At 39.3% G+C, this 24340-nt stretch overlaps 1 long non-coding RNA gene across 1 annotated transcript; it reads left to right on the forward strand.

Moving 5' to 3' along the window:
• The first annotated feature begins 547 nt into the window (after nt 1-547).
• LOC137161001 (uncharacterized) lies at nt 548-21284 on the forward strand. The gene is made up of 3 exons (XR_010922024.1): nt 548-881; nt 7717-7761; nt 21178-21284. It is a non-coding gene; the product is annotated as an uncharacterized lncRNA (long non-coding RNA).
• Nucleotides 21285-24340: the final 3056 nt, after the last annotated feature.

Here is a 24340-nt window from a genome sequence, read left to right on the forward strand (position 1 = left end):
TAATGCCTGTTCTATAGTGTTAAGTCTTGTCATCTAGAGAGCTGTTTTTGTTTCTCATTTGAGCTTTGCGTACAGTATAATCTGTATATGACCAAGATTTCTTAATAAAATCTCTCTGATCAGAATGGAACAGATGTTATAAAGTTCCATTTGTTTTCCCTGAATTACTTTCCACCACCTCCCGCACCTATTTTCAGTACAACTGTTCATCAAGGAGATAAAGCTCATCAATCAACAGATTGAGTACAGAATTGCTTTAAGCAAACTCTAAATTATAACATGGTAGTATGCATCTGGATATTCTTCTTTTAAAATGTGTAAACTGCTGCACAACCAGCTAAGAAGATTTAGTGAGAATACTGAAATAAAGGCAGTCTAAATAGCCTTCGTTGGCCAGGTGGAAAGTTCATATCCTTCACAGGTGACCAAAGTGCAGTCAGTCTGTGGGCTGCATATAACCCTTACAGATTTCTAATGCAGCTCAGGTGCTGGTAGCAGTTAATGACCCGTGTGCTGGTTCTTCCTATCCTGCCTGGTTAATGTTTCAGTGAGTGTACTTGAAAGTGGCTTAGCTGAACTCAGACCTGCTGTCAGTTAGACGTAGTGCTTCTTCATTCACTGCAGGTGGTGCTGCCCTGGCTGACCACCTTCAGCATGGCTCCTCAGTACATCAAACAGATGGGGAGCAGCAAGATAGACAATGCATGCTGTTGGGGGGGAGGGAACAGCAAGGGATTGTAGGGAAGAGAAAAATAAAAAGGAATGGTGGGGGATGGAGAAAAAGAAGAAAAAAAAAAAAAAAAAAAAAAAAAGACAGACAGACATCCACATAATCTATGGTTGAGATTTTCAAAGTAATTTGGAAGGTTTAGAGAGACCAGGTGGGTAAGGTAATATCTTTTATTGGACTAACATTGGTTGGTGAGAGAGACAAGCTTTTGAGCTTACACAGAGCTCTTCTTCAGGGCTGGGAAAGGCACTCAGCGCCACCGCTAAATACAAAATGGGACAGATTTGTTTAGCATAAGTAGTTAATATTGCATGAGACCATTCAAGGTGAAAGTATGAATTTAAGCTCCCAGATGTCTTTTTGAAGATGTTGTGCAGATTTGCTTTGAGAATGGGGGCTGAGAGGTCAGATATGCAGTGAGTGCTTTGTGAAAAGTGTTTGCTCACAAGTGATGTTTTTGTCTTATCATTTTGCTGAGAGTTCATTTAAGTGCATAATGATTGTCTTGTTTTAGCCACACAGTTGTTGTTGGGGCATTTATCACATTGAGGTATACCATGTGTTGTGATAGGCATATGTAGGACCCCAGGGATCTTGAAAGGTGTGTTGGGGTGGGGTATTGGTCATCAGAGTAGTGGACATATGGCTGTAGGTTTTATATCTGTTGTTCTGGCAGAGTTTGGTGTTTTGAGGTGGTGTCCTGGTCTGTGGGGAGCTTGCTTTTAATGATGAGTCTGGGGGGTTGTTGGAAGGCCGGAAGAGGGGGTTCAGGAATGTGATCCCCACTGAGTATTGGTTATAATTGTTTAATGATATCCCGTATGGGTCCCAGTGTGAGGTGACATAATTCAACAGTTGAAGTCCTGAGGGGAAAAGATACAGAAGTTTCATCTCCTGCGTGCTGCTCCTCTTTCTGAGCATTGAATAACCTATTAGACAAGATTAAAAGAAGTCTGTGTGCCCTGGGATACCATAAATTACCCAAGTACCATAAATTTTGGATTTGTACCTCTCAGTAATAACTTATTTATATAACGTGTTGCAGGCAGAAGGAACTAAAAGGATTTAACATGCTGTACATTATACTATGCAAGTTTCTGTTGTATGTATGACCAAGAGATCTCTGGCCACCAAACTGCAAGGTAAAATGGTGGGGTGAAATGCAGGTCTGAATTTACAAGACCACCTCACCTCATCTTGGGCTTGAGCCTGAACAGTGCGGGTGTGGCACACTGAACCTATAAGCCCAAGGTAAAAAGAGTGCACAAAAGAACTTTATTCTGCATGAAGGAGAACATTGTTGCACAGCAGCCATATTATTCCTCTCTAGTAGTGGGGGACTATGACCTACTAGGGAAGTGCATACCAAATCATTCCTCTTCTGTGCCGAGGCCTGGCCTCCTGTTTTTACTTGTGATTCAAGATAGTGGGAAACTTGAGCTATTCGGCTATTTAGTTTGGAGGACAATGCTTGATGCTGATCAATACATCTAATATTTCTGTCTAAATTTCTTCTGAGGGTTCCTATGTTGCAGTATGTATGTGCTTCCATTTCTGTTGGATTATAACCACCCTGCTTGGACTTGTGCTGGGGAAAGACAAAGCTGGAAACTGTTGGTTTTCTCCCATTTGTTTGTGAAATAAGCCTTGTCTGTCTCGGTGAAAGAATTTTAATTCACTTTATTTTCTTCTGTATTATGTGATCCTCATAAGAAAACTTATCTTTCTTAATGATTAAGATTGGATTGCCTTTAAGAAAAGAAAAAGTAATGGTAGATTCTGAGATTTTGCTTTAAGGGCCAGAAGGGGCTATTCTGATCTCCTGCATAACACAGGCCACACCTATCAAGTTCTAGTAGATGTATTTTACAAAGGCATCCAATCTTGATTTAAAGACTTCTTGAAAATCTATTTCCCTCAGCTGTGATGAAATGGATATAAAGACTAAATGGTAGCTTCTAGCTTCTGTTTAATAAGAGATACTGGCAGATACTAAGTCAGTGCAATTTGATTGAGTTATAATCCCTTCTTGGTTTACTTAAAGCTCTTTACAGAATGCTAATGTCTGACAATGATGGTTGTATACTGTAGGAGACTGGATCCAAGTTGGATTCATAAATTAGCACTGCGGTAACCTCAGGTTGATTTTTATATATGCAATACTATGTCTCTTAGTGGATTGTAAGCAGCAGGGATTGAATCTATGACTTTGGGATCTGAAAGTATGAACCACTACTGCTTGAGCTAGAAAACTCACCTCTATTAGCAATGTGTCAGTGGACACATCAGCCTCTATTTCTGGCCGGCCACTTCTAGAGAAGGACAGAGCACTGCACTTAATTGGTTACATGTTACGGGAGGGGCTAACACCACCTATTAAGGTTTTCTGACACTTACTATTATGAGACACTGTTTTCAGTTGCTATAACTTTGCCAAATGTTTACAGTTTGAGCTGAAACTTTGCATTCAAAGTGTCTGCCTCATGCTGAATTTTTCTTCTTTTTTAAAAGTTTTTTAGCCAAAATGGTTTGGCCATTTCTGAGAATGAGATGGTGAATGCTAGTTTGTTTGGCCCATATTAAATTCAGTTTTGGAGCAGGAATTTGAGATTTGGCATGGGGTGGCCTTTGTGCCAGGGATGTGCTTTTTGCCATTCCTGTGAAAATCCTTCCAAATCTGGCCAAGTAACAAATCTTTGAAAAGTTACTTTTTTGCACATGCTCAGTAGACACTTGCTAGAGCTCTTCAGCCAAGTTCCATGAAGAATCCGGGCATGGTCCAGGCTAGGGCTGCAGGGGGCAGAGCAGGACTTTCCCTGCAATTGCTGCCCTAGGCTTCTGGGCCCAGGAATGGGAGTAAGAGCCGGGAGCTTCTCTCCTGTGCTTTGTGCCCCTTTCCCCCTGCCATAGGGTATAGGCATTATAGAGGAGGAAGCCATATGATTCTAATGCAGAAGGAATAAGAGCTGGATCTGTGTGTGGGGGTGTGTGGAAAGAGTAGATTTTTTTGTTTGTTTGTTTTTTATAAACTTTTTACTTTTAATCTAAACAGCCCAGGACTGTGTTTTGAATTGAAGTGATTAACTCCAGTTAAGGCACCAAGCTGCTGTGCTTTTATATCTTTAAAGGAGCAGTGGGCATATTACGCCTTTGAATGTTCCAGGAGAGGGCCGAACATTTCAGGGCAGGGAAATTTGGGACTGGGTGTGTGTTAGGGTCACTTATCTAGTGGTAGCTGAGGCTGGTGGAGACCAGAGAGGTGCTCTTCTGTTGTAGGCAGGTTGCTGGGGTCAGAGTGCTAAACTGGGGCTGGACAGCACACAGACTCAGGAAACTGCATGCTTGTCTTCTGGCTGTTTGGTTTCTAGGTGGTGAACTACAGCAGCAGAGCATTTAAGGCATCCAGGGTTACAGGATAAGCAGTGACGCAACCTCTCCCTGGTCTGGGTTGAACCTCTGAACACGACACCATCCCAAAGTCCTTCATCTGCCCAGAGTTGTCCTAGACCTGGTAAAACTGGATTATGCAGCCCACAAGGGAGTCAGGGATTTCCAAGCAATTAGTTGTAAGCATTGTCCTTTGATTAGCAGTAAATGGAAGCTACCGGAAATGTTTGTTCTCTTTCCCATCTACATACAGCCTGACTCGTGCCTAACTGAACCCTTTAATATAGGAAACAACACAATAGCAATCAGACAAAGATGGGTATATCATCCTCACAAAGTATTTCAGGCATCTCCCATGATCTTCACAACACTTTCCAGCTATTTCTGAATAGCCCTCTTACTCGCTGTAGCCTTCCCCCCACATTCTCCCTATATTTCCCATAAATGCTTCCATTCTTTCAAAGGTGGTAATGTTAAAAAAATCTTGCACATTCACATACAGAGAAAATCATCTAGATAAATTGTTTTTTGCTCACTTACTGTTAAAGCAGATCTCTATGGAGGACATTTTTAACATCTATCTAACAGTACTTGGTTTCAGAGACTTCCTGCCTGCCTCAGAAGTTTTTTATATAAACCAGATACATTAACAGACAAGAGAATGAGGTTTATGATTACAGATTTATGCATTTCCACTTTTGGTTATTTTCATGATCAATAAGCATACTCAGCTCTACCGTGGAAGCCGATAAAATGAGTTATTAATCTTAATATCTGTTCTAATTATCTTGGTAAAAATCCATCATGATATATTTCAGACACAATTAAATGGGGACTCATTCAAAACCGAGCCTCCCTGGCAGCCAGTTAACAGCTGTATCTTTGAACTGAGAGTTTCCCATTGCTGTATTTATTTGTAGTGGCTGTTACCATAAAAGACTGTTTCATTTTAAACAATAGTAGTAGTTATTTTGATTCCACCTTTCTCATGTTTCATTTGCTATTTTTTTGGATTATAGTTAAGCTTGGCAGAACTCAATTTTTTAATATAATTTTGATATATAATATCAATGTTGACTTTTAAGCATTTTAAATTTTTAATTGATAAATTTTCAGGTGCAAAAAATTATTTGGAGGGTCAGGTAGGGAGTTAGACAACAATATGTTAATGACAGTAGACATTGAGATTAAAGAAGTTGGCATCACATCAAACTATACAAAGTAAAATCCTTAAACCAAACTCTAAGTTCTCAAGAAGTATTTTTCTTATTTTGCCAGTCTGTGAATTTTAACTATCAGTGGAACTGTTTTTATTTTGCTGGTGTGTGTGTGTGACCAGTGAAATTGATGTTTACTGATATTTACCGAAAAAAAATCTAATTCTTCCACCCTTAATTATAAGCTTTCCAAATAGACATGTTCTATTCTTACTGTGATTCAAACCATAAAAAATTGAGTAATACTTGCCCTCAGCTTTGACAGTGCTAGCTGGAATTCCTAATGGAAAGGGAAGGAACATTTAGTCCTTGAGATGCCTTAATACATGCCTATTGCAGTGTTATAGGGGGCCTATTCTTTCACACAGGTAAGATTACACAGGCAAGACTTGCAAGGAAGGATGTAGGATCACATCTCTAGTTGTGGTTTGCACAGTTTTGAAACTATAATAGATCTTCCAGGAATAAATCAGAGACCAGAATACAACACCAGGCCTGTCGAGGGAAACTTGGGGGCCCTGGTATATCATGTTCACCACTCCTGCCCCCCATTTCACTTTATTTACGCAGACATTTACAGGTGTTTTGTGAGTCCCCTGAGCTTAAGACCCCTGGTACATTTGTCCCTCCTTTTCCCCTCAGTCAGCCCTGAGCAGCCCAATGGGTTATGCTGGCATGGAGTGTCCTCCCCTCAATTCTCATTCTGACCAGTGATTGGTCAGTTTTTGGTTGCAGCCTTCTGCACATTTCTCCTTCCTCCTTTGCAGCTGGGATACTAACCTCCCTCTGTCCCCACTGGCAGTCAGCAGAAGCTGCCATAGTGTGAGTAGGATGCTGAGACCTTTTCTCCTTTCCAAGTCTGCTATCCTGTCTCCATGACCTTCCTGTTTGGGTCTACTCAAGGGAGCAGAGAAAGGAATATCATTAGCCAGTGGTTACTGAGGTGAAAATAGCCTGAAAAGAAGAGGACAAGACCACTCCAGAGAGTGGCGAAAATGTCTGAAGAATTTCCCCTTTTCCCAGTGATAATACAAACTGGGGGAAGCAAAGAACTGCTCAACAACTGCCTGGTCTTAGTGAGAAGCTGATAGTAGGGGGTGGGGAATGGAGACCCCCTCAGCAACCTCTAGCTTTGCAGCAGGAGACAAGTTCTGATATAATTTCCCTCCCCCTCACCCCATTTCCACTGCTGACGTGTGGAAGATAAAATTAGCTGAGATTTGTCCTGAAGGACTAAATCAATTCTTCCTTTATTAACAATGGATTTTTTATGAAAATGTAATCCTTCACTCTGTGTGTAAATCTGAGTCCAGATTTCTTTACAAGATGCCCAAGGTGAGGTTTTGAGGAGGTTTTGGTTTGGGAAGTTTGCCTTAAATCTAAAAAGGGGGGGGGGGGGAGTTTGGACCTCCTGATGTACAATACTTTTGAAAAATGAATTACTTTGTCTCCCTGCTCCTCTGCCTCATGTGGGAGCAAACAAAGCTCTCTGAAAGGACCAATGATATAAGAGAAGTCCCTTTAAAACAGGGTATTTTTCAGATAACTTCATCAAGGGATGAAGGCATTTTCATTTCGGAGACTTGTACCCTCACGGTAACCCCAGGGCAATTCAAGGATTTTAACAAAGAATTTTTTTTATTTGAGAAGAGAATGAAAACAGCAGTGAAGAGATTGTTCTTAGAATTAATGAGCTTTCTAATGGATAGAGTGCCCAAAATACAAATGATCTTGAATCATGCTTTTATAAGAGGGGAATTAAAGTAATCTTTCTGTGGGTGGAAGCTGCAGACATCTCAGCAGGAGCTGTACTTTATCTTGTTCAATCCCACCCAGAACACTTAGCCAACAAAAATGTCACGATATCAATACAAATGAAAGACAGAAGGGACAGAGGGTAAATTGGAGATGGTAGTGTTCACCCACTTTTTTTTTATTCAGCTTTTTCTAAGTGGCTCTTTGGAACTTGCATGGTCTCATCACATCCCAAGCCACAGAATGTACATGCATACTTGACGTAAATGCAGGTATGTTATTCTTTAGTCAGCAAAGCCAGATGAGCTTTCTAAAGGCTGTATAACAGCTATTATGCAAGGTCACCAGCATTTGCTAAGGAATGTTGCAAAGCATACCCTCTAACCCCATCCTCTACCCTGGAAACTTGCAGCAACATCTCAGAGTCTGTCTATTCAAGCTTCTGAATAACTCAGAATGAGAACTCCTTGTGCTGTATAGCTGGTTAAATCATGGAAAATGGGAAATAGTTTTTCAGTGGAAAAACGTAAAAATTCATAATGACTATTGGCCTTAATGTACAAACTTGGATTTCTTAAATTAGGCACCTTACTGTGTGCTCTGATTTTTTTTTTTTTTTTCCCCCAGAGGTGATGACTGTTTGCAGTGTCCATTGAGTAAATATACTTTCAGGTATCTATATTTGAATTCAAACAGCTTTATTCTTGAAACTGGATATCCTACAACACTACCAGCTGAATCACAAAAGTCAGCCAAAATATGGATGCTTTAGAGTATCTTCCCAGTTAATCACTGGGGTGGACTTTTTTCTGCTCTGCTTTACCCATTGAAGCAGATTGGGTAAGTAATTGGTTTGGTGTAATAAAAATTGGAAAATAAGTATATCTTATGTGTGGTATTTATATACTATCAGAAGTCAACATTTCTAGACATGGTAGCTATCTAGAGACAATGAAAATGAATAACCTTAGCCCTGAATATAAATATTATCTGGCTTATTCTGTCTGCAAAGGATGATTGAAAATAGATTACAAAAGCAGGGGAGATTTCAGTCAGACAATGATTGCATTCATAGTGTGAAAAAACATTTAAATAAGGTACTGTTACAGGAATTTTTATACAGCTATGTCACTGTTTGGAGAGTTTGAATGGGAAGATGTCTGCATGGTAAAGACAAAAGTACTTAAAGCAATATAAGAAGCCAGATTTCACATTTAGATAACTTGAAGGCACTTGCTATTCACATAGTTATTAAATTGTTTGAGACAGTATACAGAAAAGAGACTTCAGCCATCAATTGAAGGCAAAAAAAGGTCTGATTATTGCCCCACAAATTTCAGCAAAAGGTTGGTTGATACTTGTGTTTAATAACAAGTCGGGTTGCACTTTCAGATACCAATGTTGTTGATCTGTTATTCACTTTATAGCTCAACTTACACTCAGCTATTCACTTTCAGCCTCTTGCTGTCTCAGATATTCATGTTAGCCAAGCCCTCTAGACTTGTACATACAAACCCATCATAGAAAATATCTATCCCAGCACTGTTTATCAAACAGGTTAACAGGAAAAGAAACGGGGGAGATGAAGAAGTGTGACAGTGGCCATTAAAAAGCCAACATTTGCCAACAGGTATCAGGCAGTGCTCTCTGCACATGACTATTTTTACCTCCTATATTTAAAACGGCAGGTATTTGTGGGAACTGTGGGTAACATTTGGCAACATTATTATTTTTAAAAGAGCTTCTACTGTGTGTGCCTCCAAATACCTTTCTCCAGTGAGTTGGAGATTCCCCCTTCCTACTTTAAGTAGAACTTCCTCATATCTTCTATAAGTAACTTACACTCACTCCTCTTATGAGCAAGTTGGTGTAAGTCTAAGGGAATCTGGGCTGTATTCTACATTGCCCTGAACCTTATGTAGTCATTCCATCCAGTGCAAATAGTAATAATTCTCAGCTCTTACAATAGTGTTCAACAACTAACCTATATATCAGACTGGTTGCATTTTGTATACTTTTTGCACTCCTTTTCATCTATTCATAGATTTTAAGGCAATAAGGGATCATTACAATCATGCGGTCTGACCTACTACATAACATAACCTGCTTCCTGTTTTAAAGCCTGTAACTTCTGGTTGAGCTAGACCATCAGTATTTTTTAGGAAGACATCTAATTTGATTTAAAGGCTTCAAGTGACAGAGAATCCACCACATTCCTAAGTAAGTTGTTCCAATACTTAATTACTCTCAAGGAATAAAAGGCTATGTTTAAGATTCAGTAGCTGGCCTTGTGGGTATCTAATAAATACTGGAGCTAGCCTTGGGCATATTGTACATAATATTATGATAACTTAGCAGCACCCAAAGTGTGTTTACAAACTTAAAATAAGCGTAAACACTATATACAAAAATTTCTGTGGCCATGTCTGGGGTCAATTGAGGCAACTCTTTAACAGTGCACAACGTTATGCAATGGTTTGTCAGGAAGTCAATACTATCCAACAGAAAACTGAAGGAGAAATTAGGTAGAATATAATTAACTAAGATGGAAACTGGCCTCTGTGCTTTTTCATTACTGGCAGGCTATCTAGGAGTCATGTTGGATAAGGTCTGGATATTTTTCAAAATTTTCACATTTATAAATTTTATCTCTTGGCCTGCTAATATTTTACTCTAGGGAGCTTGCCTTGAAAAACTTTCCATAACTGTAGTGTTGTCCTGGTTTAAAATTGTTATAGCTGGGAGCTTCCTCTATTCAGTACTTTATTAATGCAAAGAATTTAGATTGATGGAGAAGTTATTAGCTTTTTTTAATTGGTTTCCTAAGGCAGAGGTTTTTAGATGGATAAGCTAGCTATTGGCTGCAGTAAAAGGTCCACTACCTTTAAAAAAATAAACACTATCTCTGTTAGTGAAAGTCTTCAGATTAGATCCATGTTGATCTAGCTGAAACAGGTTCTGATCTGTAAATAGAGACCAATAATTACCTCTATCTCTGAGCAAAGGCACTGATAAATGGCCACAGATAGCAAGCATTGAATTCAGTGAAAACTGTGCATAATTTTAAACACATTATATTCCAATCATTGCAAACTCCAATCTGTGCTCCACAACAGCATCATGACCATAGTTATTTGTTATTGATGAAACATTCCGGGAATAAATAATTCAATTAGAAGATGATAGGCAAAATTCAGACCCAGTGAATTCGTGTCAATAGAAACAACTCCATTTCAGTCAATGCAATTATATCAGGACTGAATATGGCCAATTGTGTTGAATATTTTAATTTCTTCCTTCATTCTTTTCTTAGATATTTTGTATTTGGAGTTTATTAATGAACTATATACATCCTCTGGAATCTAAGAATAAAACACATTATTTAGAGATTTTATTTGGCAAACCAACTTAGATTAAAAAAAAAAACTACCCTGAACCTTTACTCAAACTACTCAAATAAAAATTGGTGTAAACCTTTTCAGTTGTTGCTTTAGGCTGAGACTGGAAGTAGAAATAATAAAATAGCATACCACGGTCTTTTATTAGATTCCTAGGACATATTATGGAGCTGGAGGCGCTCTTAAAAAAAAAAATCCCAATAAGTGAAGATGTTGTCCATAGAAAGATATCTTATGGCCAGGCATGCAGGAATTTTTAAGGTTATTGTACTGCCTTGGGGTAAGGACGTTCTTTTCTTGTGTTTGTGAACTATTATGCAGACCTACAGAAATAACTGGTGTGTCCTGAATTAGAGCTGCTTCTCTGTCTGTATTTCCTTTTAAGAATTCTTTCTCATATCTCAGTGGATTTTCATGAAGTATTGACCATTGTTAGGATGCTATTTATACTGTAAGCGCCCGTGGGCAGAGACTTCATTTATTCTCTTCTTAAAGCACCATGGACATCTAAGGCACTGTATAAAAATGAGAATTAATTAGGGGTAGGAGCATTCAGGATTTCCACATTATCTCTGCTACAAGATAGAATGTTCTTTGCTCCTTGACTTTAGCATTACTTGATTCATAAATGCTTACAGCCACAAAGGGCCAATTTGATCATCTAATCTGATCTCCTGCATAACACAGGTTCTAGAACCTCGCCCAACAATTTCCGTATCAAGCCCATAACCTTAGTATGAGTTATAGCATATCATTTTAGAAAGACATCCGGTCTTTATTTCAAGACTTATAGGGAAAGAGAATCCACCTATAGTTTTGGAAGTTTGAAAGTGAACTTATGCAAAACTCATTAGGTTCTCTGGCTTGAATATTTTACTAAACCCTGGTCAAATTTTCAGCAAACTGAGGCCTGTTTATGATTTCAAGTGGAAACCACATGAAACTTGATGGTTGTGCCTGAAGGACCTAAAACATGGTGGTTTCGACTGAATTTCTCTTTGAACACTTGGATTCATTTATCCGAATCTTCGCAAAGTAAAACAAGACACAATGTTTTCATAACTCCCTGTGAAAGAAGGGCAATGACTTTCCAAAAAAAAAACCCAAGAACAAAAAAAACCCAGTTCTTATAATCACCTTGAACACTGCTTGCCTTTGCCTAATTGCCTCTTCCTCGTACCTTCAGAGTGGGGAAATATAGAAAAGTTTTATATTTGGGAACGCCATCCTCCCTTCTGAGGAATTCTTCCATCAGATGCCATTGGTCCCTGTGGTAATGGAGACATTACAAAGATGTAGTTCTTCTTCCACCCTGTGCAGTCCATGCATCCACAGTTGTGACTCATCCACCTTCACCATGGTTGGGGAAATCGACCCAGTAGACAAGGGCCAATCATTGGACTTCATTTGTTTATCCTGAGCATTGGTCCTTACTGGGTATTACCTGGCCTACTAGGGCCAGTCGGACATGAGGTTTGCTAAAATAGAGCAATTTACACCACTATTTACACCACGATTACCTGCCATGGCAAAATGTGACAAGAGATCTACAACTCCCTAGTTGATGAAGTGGAGGATGGCCTAAAGTACAATAATCTGCATCCTGCCTACAGAGCCATCACACACCTGGCTGGCAGCCATAAACACCCTTTTAACATCCATATCAAGAAACCAGATGGCTCCCACTGCTCATTGCTGGATGAGGTCCTGAACAGATGGAAAACACATTATGAAAGTGTGCTGAACCATGCACCAGCTGATGACTGGACTGAGCTACGTGACCTGGCAAACTGCCTAAATGCAGACCCAGGAATGAGCACTGATCCCCTGTCATTCGAGGAAGTATGAAAGTTTTATGGAATGGACATGCTGTCAGACCTGATGGTATTCCTCCTGAGCTGCTCAAAGGTGCTTTGGAATCAGTGAGCATTGGCCTGCATCAACTATTTTTAAAACCGGCAAAGTGCCAGCAGAATGGAAAGATGGCACCATAGTGTCCCTGTATGAGGGCAAAGGATCTCCCGCAGTATACAGGCTGATCTCATAGCTATCAGCTCCTGTAAAGGTCTTTGTTCACATTCTGCTTTGTAGGCTGCAGCTGCTTCTTAACAAACATTGTCATCCACAGCAATCAGGGTTTTACTGCTGGGCATTTGACAGAGGATGCAGTCCTTACCCTCTAGCTGAACTGTATCAAGAATTTAATTGCCCACTTCATGTGGCGCATATCGGCATCAAAGTAATTTCTTTGATTTGGTCAGCGGGTCGGCATTTTGTCTTACAATGAATGGAGTTGGCATTCCAGATGTTCTGATACATCAGATGCGCAATCTTAACACACGCACACTGGTGTTAGAGAGTGCATTGGTTCATGGCTTTCACCGTCTTTCTACAGAAGTTTGTGTACCTCAAGGATGCATTTTTGCACTGGCACTATTCTGTCAAGCTATCAACTGGATATTAGGATGTGATGCTCCACAAATCAGAATCAAGGTTGACCAAGAAGTATTCACTGAACAAAACACTGACAATGCTGCCTCGAATGTGGAAAACATATCAGCCTCCCTCTTCAAGGTCTCCAATACATCACCCACACTATAGGGCTTAAGTCTCATGGCACAAGACCAAGGTCCCAGCGTTTGGAGCTGGGCCATCAGAATCCCTGGCCAGGGGCGTCAAGTATCATGGAGAGCATTGATGAGTTAACCTACTTAGTCTTAGCAGAGTTCAAAGAGTCACAGAAAACTGGATATTCAATGAACTGGTCTCACTGCCTCCTGCGTTGTCCATGTCTTGCTTGTGGGCACAAAAATGTGTTTGCACTTAGGGAAAGTTCAGGATCTATCAAACCTGTGTGTTACTATATAGGTCAGAAAACTAGATCTCTTACAGGCAGACTTGGAATGGCTAGAGGCGTTCCATATGTGCTGTCAGTGCCAAATTCTGTGCCAAATGTTATAATCTTGCAGCAATCTGGCCTTTCTTCAGTTGCTCATTATATTCAAAACTGGCATTGCACTCTTCAGCCATGCCACCAGCATGGACAAAAACACCCCCGCACACGGTACTCTCAAACTCTATTTATGTTCAGAGAGGTGCATGCCATTACACTACCTGGCCCCACCCATGGGGCTGCCCCAGAGTTTCGTGGATTTGCAGGATCGAACCAGATCTGGGAACTTCACTCCACACTGCCTGGTATAACAACATCAACAGTGGTCATTCTGGCTGGCAAGCAGTCCTCAGTAAACTATGCGAGGAGGAGGATGCAAGAGAGGGTACTGCAGTGTTGTTTGTGCTAGTCATATTTATAAAGATCTGCAACTAGGGACCCAATCATGTGGGCCAGTACAGGCAAAGATGGATAATTATCCCAAAAGTTCTTTTGGCAAGTAAAATTGCACCTTCTCAACTTCATTGTTTAATTGGTATCCTTTCATCAAATACAATACCTACTGATGCTGTATCTTGCTATCCTTGTAAGAATTTTTATTGTGCTTCAAAATACAAGGATAATACTTTTATGGAAATGGGAGAAGGGTGGGATTGGAAAAATGGTTGAGACACTAAACAGATATGCCAACTGTAATATTCACCTTAGTGTATGTTAAAGTGGAGAGATTACCACAATTAAATCACCCTCCATTGTATTTTTGTTTTCAGTCTCTCTCAAGATCACTGTTCAGGAAAACAAAGAAAGGAGGGGGGGGGGGAAATTGCTGTTTTACCTTTAATTCCAAAGACTGTCCTTGAGGAAAACAAGGAAAAATGGAAAACAGAATTTTCTAGAGCTGTTCTTTTTGTGAAATATAATGAGCCATTTGAATGAAAACTGCATGGTATGTTTAACTTAAAAAGCCATAAAATTCACAATGAGTTGTTGCACATTGCTGCTGACCTGGTGAAAAAATACATAGCCAAGGAAGTGTAGAATGTTGGATTTTATTGCCTGATTGCTGATGGACACACTTAAGCAAAAGCAGCTCTCAATCTGTGTGTATTCTATAGCCACCGATTTAAATATACATGAAAGGTTTCTTCTATTTAAATACTGCTCTGGCTCCTGAAATGGAGAGGGAATTTACAATAGTCTCAAAGAAGGAATAGAAACAGTTGGAATATGCACCGTTCTTGTAGTGGCTCAGTTTTATGATTGGGTGAGTGTTGTCAGGCGACACTAATGGGATACAGCAAAAAATTAGAAATCACCACCCCACAGCCATCTACACCCATTGTTTGGCTCACAAGCGTAAGCTTGTACTTGCTGATACTTGTACAATACACAGCATTGTGTTGGAATTTTTCAGCATTATGGAATAATTGTAATGCTATTTCTCCATCCCTTGGCACCACAAGCTGTACAGCATTCATGAGGAATCAAGTCTGTTGAATAGAGTAGTTTGAGTGATCCACATTGAGCGTGCAGACAGAAAAATGCATGCAAATCCACCTTAAACTGTCATCCAGTTGAGTTGAGCTCAGCCAGGCAGGAAGTAATCCAAACTTTGTTGCAGCAAGTGTAAAAAATAGATTTTATTGTCTTGTAGTTTTTGATCATCTGCTGTCATTCAAGTTGCTTGCAAGGCCCTGTAAGTCACAAAGGACACACTCTCCTCAGCAGAAAAAGTAGTTAATAGCACCACTGCAACTTTGGAAATATGAGAAATGAAAAATCATGCCACAGTGTCTGAGCTAATGTCTTGCAATATGCCAAAAATGTTGGAAATTCGGTTACAGGAGTGAAAGACAAAAGTGTTTGGCGACCAAGGAAGAATTTAAAACTGAGCAACTTTGTGGTGTTCTCTCTATCTCCACACCTCAAGTACACTTTCCAGTTGAACCACAGATCTGTAAGAAAGTGGTACCAACAACTTCAGTCCTCCTTAATTGATGCATGAACAAGGGAAATTAAAAAAGGTTTTCTGAGGAAACATTGGTGCTTGCCAGAAATGTAGCTGCTGTTCTGGCTTGTGAACCTGTCAGAGTTGACACGGTGCTGGAAATATATGGGGAGGTTATAGGACTTGATGCCAGTTTAGCAAAATTTGAAATGCAGATTGCATGTACTGATATTGAATCTTATAAAGATGTTATAACATCAGAAAATCTGAGATTCACACTGATAGTCTTGGAATACCCCAACTTCTATAAGCTGGTTCAGTGGGTACTTATATTGTCAATTGACTTAGAAAAGCCTGAAATGTCCTTCTCAGCAATGCATCAAATTAAAATGTACTTGAGAACAATAAGACAGAAAAGGGTTTTTGACTTTGGCTACCCTGAACTTTGAATATAACATCACCAAAGACATGGGTCGTGCAGAAGCTGTGAAAATGTCTACTTCCAAGGGAAACAGACATCTATTGGAATAAGGAGGTAAGAGCAACATTTTTATTATTTGAATTCTTGCAAGCTGAATATATTTTAGTACGAATTTAAGTGGATTTAAACAGATTAGCAGCTAGAGTCTGATCAAATCTGTATGCAGTAAACCTGAAATGGTTTTATTACTATTTAGTAGTGTTCCCTTGGTTTAATGTGATAAAACTACTGCTGTATTTATGACTGCTGACCACACTAGCGATTAAGTTTTACTGAGTCCTCCCCAAAGAATGTTTTCACCTGCTGCCAGTGGTCAGTCCTGTACTATTGCCCTTTGAAATTTCAATCCAACATGAAGTTAGAAGCAATGGAAGAAGTAAAGAACCCCACATCCAAAATGAAGTCTTCAGTCTGACACAGATACATATAAAGAGGCCCCAATATCAAACAGAATTCTTAAGTTGTACAGATGGTCTTCAAATTATCAAAAGGGGAAGGGTAGGAGCTGTAAAAGGGGGAAGAATAGGAGTACGAGAGAGGGAACTGGGAACAGGAGAAAAGGAATGGGAATGTGGACAGGAGCTAGAGGAGACAGTCAGATATTCACGAGGGGGGTAGATAGGAACAGAAGGGTCTGTAGAAAAGAGAACACACTCCTTCCAGAACTTGGAGATGAACACATTATATCTACATTCCTTTGCTGCCTAGGAAATAGCTGTGAAACCCACTGGTGAAGTGTATGACTTCTCCCACTAGTGGTAGGTCCAAACAGAAGTTACCATCTTTCTACTGCTACCAATTATGGTTCTCTTTTGTAGTAGAGAGTTGTGCTGCAGATCTGACTGTTGATTGCGGGGGAGGATGTCAATATGTTTCTACAGAAGGAATTTTGTATGTTTCCAATTTTTAAGTTTTTAAATAACTTATAGATTTTTTGGATGTAATATCCTATTCGATGTTTAAGATTGCAAAGCCAAGCACTCAAGTTAGTTGCCTATATAACCTTAATTTGCCCCCGTGTGTGTGTGTGGGTATTATGATAGTCTTTAATTACATGATCACATAATATCTTTTTCCACAAGAACTCTTCTTCCTCCTTCAGTGCCCAGGATGTACCTGAACTGGTGAATGAATCAGGGCTGTCTAATGAATGAGATTCTGTCTGTCTAAAAACCCCTTCTTCATTTGTTGCAGAAGCTGGAAGGCGTTTAGTGAATGGTGAGGCAGGGAACTGTAGGAAGGATGGTTTCAAGTTTAAGGCAGTTGAATGCTGCCCTGGAGAATTGGATTCTATTCCTGCCTCTGTCGCAGAGTTCCTATGTGATGCTGGGCAGTCATGTAAATCAATGTTTTTACAGGTGATCACTGTGGGTTCCTCTTTTTCTGGGTGCCCAACTTGAAACCCTGGGGTCCGGTTTGCAGAAGTGCTGAGCACTCACAGCTGCAGTTGAAGACAATGGGAGCTCTGCTCTGACAGCTAAAATGCTAAGTACCGTCCATGAAAGATGAGGAACTAACATCTCGAATTGGGCACCCAAAAGTATTGAATATTTTTAACTTGAATTTCTGTGTCTCAGTTCTCCATCTGTAAAATCTTACAGTGATGTTGCGAAAATTAAATTAATATTTGTGAAGCACTCATGCACTATAGTGATGAGTGCCACAAAAAAGCCCATGAGTCAGTTAATTCTGTCTTCAGAGCAGCATTTGACTAGCGTGCAGTAAATAAGCCCTAGGGCCAGACATTGAACAATGAGGAGAAAACACAAAATATTGAATATCTGCTCATTAAGTGAGCATGGTCTATCCTGTGCCCTGAATGAGGTTTCTACTGGGGAAAAAACATGCAATCACTTGAAGACTGTATCATAATACCAATGCACAAGGACAAAATAAGGTTGACAGGCAACCTGAATTCTGGCACTTCCTAACTTTTAAGTGCTTAAACCTGCAACCCTAATATCCTTTTATCATAAGTGTTTGCTTTTTTAAGGGAGAAAATCTCAACCATCTCATTTCTCCCCTTCAGCTGATATCTATGCTCTTTGCATCTACAACCAATGTAATACTCCCAATTGTTTAATATTTATCCTGTCCCTCTGTTTATTATTATGCTCATTTATGTAGTGCTTAGTGCAATAACTGACATGAGTAAAGATGCATCCATACCATAAATATTTTACAATTCAAATAGATAAAGGCAAGGAATGGGCGGGTGGCGCAAATGAGCCAGCATAGAGATTAAGGTGGTGTTTGGCATACATCTTGTTAAATCCATAATTTTTGTCAGTTTTCTTTTTGCAAGATGTGGAAATTATTTTGGGAATATAGTCTGAAAATCCCCCTGTAGCACAACTATTGTAGTAGAGACTTTAACCTCTACCATCTGTCAGCACATGCCCTTCTCAAATCCTTACGCTTAATCATCTAAATCGAATATTTTTTTGTAGGGGGACCAAAGTTTTCTTGCATCAGCACTGACGGGGAAAAATGAGTCCATATTCAGAAGTGTCTTTAACTGTCTGCTGCTGTTGTGTGTGTATATATGAGAGGTGGATTTGATGGATGAAACTTCGGTTATAATTGCATGTTAGCCATCCTAACAAACAGTGTCCTTTGGTCTAGAGTTTCACAAGCACCCCATGTTTTTGCATCTGAAATTCTCTCAATAATAGAACATCATCCCAATGTCTCCATCGATAAAGGCTGTGGTCTAATGTCATATTGTAGCCTGAGAAAATGTTCTGCCATGTGACACTGCCAGGAATAGAGACCCATTGCTGTGTCGTTCTTTCTCTTTCAGTTCTGTGGTGCTCACCAGTCAATGAAGCCAATCAATCTTAGAATGCCCTAATACACTACTAATTGCATTTGGTTCTACTTTTTACAGAGCTTGCACAAAAGCTTCTTTTCAGTGCTGCCGCCTCCTCTTTACAACCACCCTGCTTCTCCCACATCACTTTCATCCTTCTGTTTTTCTCTGGATCACAGCTTGAGTGGTATCTTTTCTTCAGAGTTGTAATCCTTTGTTTGACTGACTCTGTCCTAGCCTTTGTTTCACTCTTTTTATTAAGAACACAGAGTGCCTGACTCCAAGATCTCCTGTTGATTTCAGTGGGTTAGTGATCACACCCCAAGTCCATTGTTTCAATTTGCATTTTTAGGTGGATCAATTGCCCTTGAAATGTTAACATTTTTGAGTGCAGCCAAAGACTTTTTTTCCAATACGTGGCTCCTTCGTAATCAATCATTCTAACTTCCTTTTAGTAGCCACCGCCATTGCCACACTACCTGGCTGATCTTGAATCCTTCTCTGTTAATGATGACACACTAGATAAATCATGGTTTTCACAACTACTTGAAGGTAGCTGGGTGGAACCTAGCCACTCACTCACTTGCAAATTTTCTTCATTGCTATGTCATCCCTGACTGGAATTTAGAATGACTGACTGAAACAGAAGCAGTAACCAATATTCAGTAACACCATGCTTCACTCTTTCCTGCAGTGACAACACCTGTTTGTTTTCCCATCCCTGCTGGCACTGTGCCTACCATTTTAGATGCTATTAAGTCAGCACTCTGCACCAAATGGTTTCCTCAGATTGAACTGGCTTCTCTGTTAAATCTAGCAGTTCATCCCCAGTGTAAAGTTTAGAATTGGAGAATGTTTTCCAAAGAGTAGACAGTGAGCTGAAAAGTCTTTAGCTTCCCCTTGCTTAATATGCATCTTATGTAGTCTAAACTAAGTGGTGTGGTTTCCGTAATTGAAATGTGCTAGGTGAAGTAGTCCTACTGAGATTTCAGGGATCTCTGAACAGGAATGTATCCACTAAGAATGGCTGAAATGGTTCAGAAGGAAAAAAAAATGTCCTGGGTCAAAAAAAAAGGATCAAAAGAACATGTTCTTTTAGACTAAAGAATAATAATTAGTGCTTTTGACTTTATCCTTTCAAAAGATTGCAAAGTGCTTTTACGAACTGTATGGGTGGATCATCAGTGGATCCTTCAATTGTGCCTCCACTGTTTGGGAACATGTCTGCACACACAACCCCAAATTATATGGAATTGTGTGCTTCAGTGCCTACGCTGTTCATGCAAACCAACACAGCTGCAAGCCTTCAAGGTACAGCAGTGGTGCTCTTTCGTTTGGATGGTTGTGAAAAGTTTGGCAACCCCAGTGAGCAGGCATCTACATAATCAACACCACCACCAGGTGTGGCATGCATGCAAGCCAACTCAGCAATGTCCATGTCATGAAATCCACAACCATGCTTGGCACACTTGCTGGCAATCTCAACCAGGAGACTAAAGAATGAATAGGAATAAAGACAACTCCCAGTTCTCACCTCAATAGTGGTGTGTTCAGGTAAAGGTTGAGAGACAGATACATTGTTGGTGAACTATAGGAAATTTTCACTTTCACTGACCATAAAGTGCTTTTTCAGTCTCCAGTGCTGTCAGTTCAGCAGCTTTCATTAGCACTCACTGACCCACAGATCTGTTTGCTATTATATTATTTTAGTATCTTTTATTGACTGTACATTGGCACTGTCATAGTTCTGGCATCACTCCTAGAAGTGTTACTCTCTGGAATGGCAATTTGTGCACCAGAAATGCACCTTCGCAAGACCAATGTCATTCAGAAAATCCCTTCCAAATGTGGTGATAACATCAAGGTTTGGTATGTGAGGCAGTACTCCAAATAGACAATGGTTTTGGTAAATTCAATGTACATCCATCTCTAATTGGTTTATTAATTGTTCATCAATGTAGAGTTTTAAGTTTGGTTCAATCCTTCCATAAATTTGACTACTGTTAATTTAACAAGTTTGTGGACTTTTCAGTAGACTCTCAGTTGCATTTAATGATGAAGATTATGATCACATAGTATGCAGGTCTAGGACTATACTAGAGTCCTTAGTTTTCTGAGAGTTGGGAGAAGAGGGTTTTTGAGACATGATGTAAATAAATATTAGGACTCTTTATGTGCCCACCACTACTAGTTCACACTTCCTCATGAGTATGCATTAACCCTTACACAGAACTCAGATGTTTAGAAAATGACTCTCCTTAACCAATACAAACTTTCCATTTCTATAAATATGGAATAACTTACTGTCAAGGATAGTATATTGACATGATTGAAACTGCTACTAATAAGCATCGAAAACACAAAGACAAAATAAAAATATTATACAATTGTGGGAAAATTTTAGCACTTCAATGAAGAGAACCAGCATAATGCACACATTTTGTTCCATTACTTTTGATATTGGTAAGGTTTAGCGGGGAGGTCTGGTCCAGCACACTCAGTTAGCTGAACATTCTTCTTTTTAGTATTTATTATTTGTATTACTGTTCTGCCTAGGAGTCTTAGTAATGGACTAGAACCCCATTGTGCTGGGCACTGCACGAACACAGAACAAGAAGATGGTCCTTCACCCAGGAGAGTTTTGAGGATAGATTTGAAGATGGATATTTAGGTGGCTTTGCAGATGTTTATAGAATACACCTTCCAAGGATGTAGGGGCAACATGGAAGAAAGCACAAAGGTACTTGTTTGTTTGAATATTTAACAAGTGGACCGTAGAGGTGAGTATTGACAACTCGATAACTACTCAGATGATGGGGGGAGGGGAGGAGATTGACTACATAGAACCTTGAAAGTGAAAACAAGCATCTTCTTCTTGATGCAATAAGAGGGAGTGAGTGGAGGGATTCTAAGGGCATGTCTACACTTCCCTGATGGCAGGGATCGATGCAGCGGCACTGACTGAACAGCTCTGTGTAGACCTCCGCAGTTGATTTAGTTGACCGGAGAGTGCTCTCCAATCAGTCCACCTCCCCAAAAGGAGTAAGGCCGCATTGACAGGAGGGCATTTCCCATCGATCCGGTACCGTGAAGATGCCTTGGTACGTCAATGAAAGTACGTCGAAGGGAGAATGTTGCAGTAACTAAGATGTGAGATGATGAGCCTGGAGGAGAGTTTTAGCTGTGTGGATAGATAAGAGAGGCTGTATCTTAGAGAGGTCTCTTCTCTACCTATGAAAAGTTTCTTTGCCTCCCTTAGTATGTCGCTTAATTTTTTTTGGCTGCATAAGCAACACATTTAGATTTGTTTTGCCATGGACTTCAGCAGGGCCAGGACTTCAACCTTGATATTTCTGAAATGGGAAAATATGATATTAAACAATGTTACAAAACAATGCATAGATATCAGACACTGGAGTGTAAGGAATATATGCTATTGCAATAAGAGCCCTCTTTGAAAAGGAATATAGATAAATTAGTGGCTATTCTTGGTTAGTTTGGTCTGTTCATTTTTCATGATACTCCTTCTGCTCTCTGCTACATTGGTGAAACTCTGATATTGAGACTTTCACAGGTATATCTGGGAGCAGAGTTTGGCCTCAAGTCTTTGTACATGAGCAATATCTTGTGTGCTGTTTCCCCCCTTGTATTTATTTCTTGTAATGGAGGGAATGATAAAAATGATAGAAAAATATTCTTTCTTCAAACCTGCAGTTGCCAACACTTGGGTAGTAAACTACAGTGTGATTTGAAGACTTTCCATTAATCCAAATGATTTTCAGAAACATTGCTACAAATATTTGTCAAGGTATTTTTGTCCCATTGTAAGGTGTCTTTGTGGGAGACAAATAGCAAAAGTCTAATCTGATTTAACATGTTTTATAGTGAAGGGAAGAGTAGCAAGCATCTCTGGGGAAAACAGCTGACTGAAATGCATACTGTTTTCCTAACACTTCCCTCTGCTTCATACAGTATTTCTTCCGTAAATATCAAGTTTAATGGAATTTACCCTGCCAGTTGGAAAGTATACTGAAGTAATCATCCAAACTCTGATTGATATGTTTACTATAATAGAGCTGCCTGAAACAGCTGTTAGGTTTCACATTTTCTTGTTAATTCTGGTTCCATTTCCTGTGTTCAGAAAGTTAGAAGTCATAGAAAGGCTATTTACCACTAATATACTACGTTTTAAAACTAATCACATTATAGTTAAGGTTGTAAGGTTTTATTTGCCAAAGAGAAAATCCACTAATTCCAATCAATGCCATCTGAAAACTTATAGCTGTCCTGGAGTCTTACAAATGAAAGGATGGCAATATTGGATCTCTCATCTGTTTTAACTTAAGTGGTTGGATCTAAACTATGTAATGCAGAATTAGACAACATATATGACGTGATGAATTTTATGAGATTTTACTGAGAGAGAAGTAAATAAATGGAATGGCTTTCTAGGGTGAGGTATTGGAACTAAATCATATTAATAAGCTAAATCTATCTCTGTTGTAACTCTACTGAAGTCAATAGTGTTACACAAGGCATTAACTTGACTAATTAAAGTAAAAGTTAGGTAGCTGTATGGAATTTAAATTGAAAAGGTATTTATTTTCTTCTTAGGAGTCAATACCCTGTCAGGAAGAATCTTTTTTATCGTATATTTATTCCCCCATACCCTGGCCTTCCACAGATTGATTGTTACTTTAGATTAGTTACTACTTTATTTTGCAGGTGAGTGTTCTTGCTCTTCTCTGGTACAAAAAGTTATTGTTCATAAGTGAAAAACATTTTAAAGGTATGAAAATGTTTGATATTTAAAAACTGAAAGTCATATAGGATAGTCATATGTCATCAAACCATTAAAGAGGAAGGCCTATGATCTATTTCTAGTCTTATACTACCATTTCATTCTAGGTGAAGTGTATCTATTTAGAAAATGTGAGGTAACAAGTTTTTACCAACTAACTCCCCTCTATTTGTATTAAAGATTTTTTGGGGCAATTCTTCTTGTATCTATAATATACATTTTAAATGAATTTTGTGTTTGTGAAATCGGATTGATTGACAGCCCTTGACACTGAAGCAATCCTGAATATTTTAGTAAAATGTACTGTTACATTTTTAATTTTGTTGTTCAATGCTAGTAGTGAAAGGATAATGCTTCATTAGGAATAAACCATTCCTCTCGGTTCTTAAACAGCATCTTTTTTTCCCTCTCACTCTCTAAAGAAAATAATCTGAAAAAGACAGCTACAAACGAAGGGTTAGCTAAAGCACATCTCTTTTTGTATAAAAAGGCTGCGGTGGGAATTTCATGCTGGTGAATCAGAGTGGCTGAGATGAAACCTGTTTTCAGCATTTTTGGTAATGTAAAGTGTAAATTGAAGCTATTGGTGTGTTCTTTAGTCAGCACTGTGTTAACTCAGGGAATAAATAATGCATGTGTTTTTCTCTTTAGCATCAGGCATGGTGGCTAAAAAGGGAACAGTTCAAATGTTTCCAGGGATTCTAATATGTAGAGAATTCTGAATTCCAGTGTTTACTGCAGAAAGATTTGTCAGATAAAAAAGCTACGGTACAGTAAACTGAAAGAACATGGAATGAATGTGTAAAAATAGCTCTTGCTGAAATTCTCTTTAAAATATCAGGGTGAGAGAGTTACAGGAGCAGCAAAAAAGTACAGTATCTCTGTTTCTAGTGAAGTAGTAAGAGGAATGTTTATTCT

This window comes from Emydura macquarii, unplaced genomic scaffold (genome assembly GCF_026122565.2).
Source record: "Emydura macquarii macquarii isolate MOO-44397 ecotype Brisbane River unplaced genomic scaffold, CSIRO-AGI_Emac_v2 contig_2211, whole genome shotgun sequence".
NCBI lineage: Eukaryota > Metazoa > Chordata > Testudines > Chelidae > Emydura > Emydura macquarii.